Consider the following 2223-nt stretch of genomic DNA (forward strand, 5'->3'; position numbering starts at 1 on the left):
TAAAATAAGTAAATATCTAACAAATATAATATATATTTCTGAAAATGGGAAAAATGGAGAACATATATGTTTGATCAACAATAACTATTTAGGTTGATTTTTGAGAAAATGGAGAATTTCAATCAATTACAACTCTCGAGTGGAATGAAAATAATACTTATATAAGAAAAAAATTTCGATGATCAAGTCACTGGTTGTTTAAGAAGTATAAAGATTAAAAAAAATTACATACCTTAAAATAGATATTTTACCTAATATTTATAATATAAGTGTTATGGATTCAGAAGAAATTTAACCATATTTTTATTAAATTTAGTGGAATACAATCTAATTTAAGTATCTCACTATCTAATTATCTTTTAAAAAAAATACATTAGAACCGATAAGAAACCTTAATCCCAGTTAAAGATACTCAATTGTAACAATATCAAACCCACATTATTGTATTTATTTGTACAATTATTATTGGCTCTTATGTATTTAATCCCAGAGAGAGAGAGTAAGAAAAGAGAATTGTACTTACAAGTATGTTTTATAATGTAATTTTAATATCTATAGATGGATTAGAACTGTTATTTTTTCTACTACTTTCCCTTTTAAAAGGATAGGAAGTACAAAAATTTTATATTACAAGAATGAACTTTTAAAATTAAATTAGACCAGATCATTCAATTTTATTATATGATTTTTGCAAATATTACAGGTATCATCATAAATAAGTATTTTATCACATTATAATACATTTTATATTTTATAAATAAAAATATCCACTATTAAGGTAGAATCATAAACCTAAAAATTATGATTACAAAGTAAACCAAAAGTACTATATATAGATGATGGCTTATATATAATTGTAGCATAGACCTAAAGTTGTGGCTTTTGAGCTCTGAAGGATCATATCCACAATCTAAATTAATAGCTTTCTTTAATTTAATTACCTTACTTTTTTCAACATTGTCTTAGATGAAACACAACATTGTCTTTATAATTTACATGATAAAAAAATTATCATTTTTAAAAATGTGTATTTTTGAAATTTACTAACGCCACATATAGTGCTTTCTTAACTGTTTTCTGTAGCATTATTTGTTATGACATGATGATTATATGCTTTTTTTTATTGGTATGATATTATGATTATACTTGATAGCAACTGCATTGGATGATCTCTGTTAGGCGGCGTTTGGTAACTGAGAAAATAGAATATAAATAATTAAATATAAAGAAAATGAGACAAAATAGTTTATATATATATATATATATATATATATATATATATATATATATATATATATATATATATATATATATATATATATATAAACTAATTAACTGTTGCTCATTTTGTCGCGACGGTTAAAACATTGTCACTGATTTTAATGTCGTTAGTGGACTTCGCGATAGGTTTCAACAACTGTACGTTAGTAAGGTTCTGGCTAAATTTTTTGTAATAGTTTTAGAAGTATAAAATCATTGCTAATTTGTAACACATATAAGTAGGTTTTTTATACTATATTTAGCGATAGTTTAAACTCGTCACTAAATTATTAATTTCTATAACATTTTTTTGATATATTGAGTGACAGTTTTAAATAGTGACAATCTTTTCGGCATCAAATTTATCATTTTTAAATACTTATGATTGTTTAAAACGGTCATAATCTTTTTAACATTAGATTTCTTTTCTTAACCCAAAATTACTTCTATATATTATTATTTTTTTTAATTTTACGCATGAGTTTACTTTTTGTTTTATGCTAAAATTTTATTTTTATTGAGAAGAATAAGACAGTAAAAATAAAATTCTAGATTTTTTTTATCATAAAAATTTGATATTATATTATTTACCAACTCTCTTAAAAATTTAATATGTTAATTAGATGATGAAAACTCAGGTGAAGTCAATTTCACGTGAAGTTGATATTTGAGAGTCGTTAAATGAAAATTTAGTCAAATCAGTCAAATCATCTAATGGTTTTCAAGTATCAACTTCACGTGAAGTCGACTGCACCTGAGTTTCCACCATTAGATAGAGATTAGTGTTACCCTTGTTTCTTTTCCATGATGAATCCAAAACAATGGCACCACATAATTTAGGAATACAGGTGAAGAGTAAAATATTATAAGGATTAGGAAGCATGTATAAACAAAAATGTCCACCAATATATAAAGCTATTTGTAAGAATGATCAAATTAAAACTACTGCTGATGAATCTCTAA

Source organism: Arachis ipaensis, chromosome B02 (genome assembly GCF_000816755.2).
Source record: "Arachis ipaensis cultivar K30076 chromosome B02, Araip1.1, whole genome shotgun sequence".
NCBI lineage: Eukaryota > Viridiplantae > Streptophyta > Magnoliopsida > Fabales > Fabaceae > Arachis > Arachis ipaensis.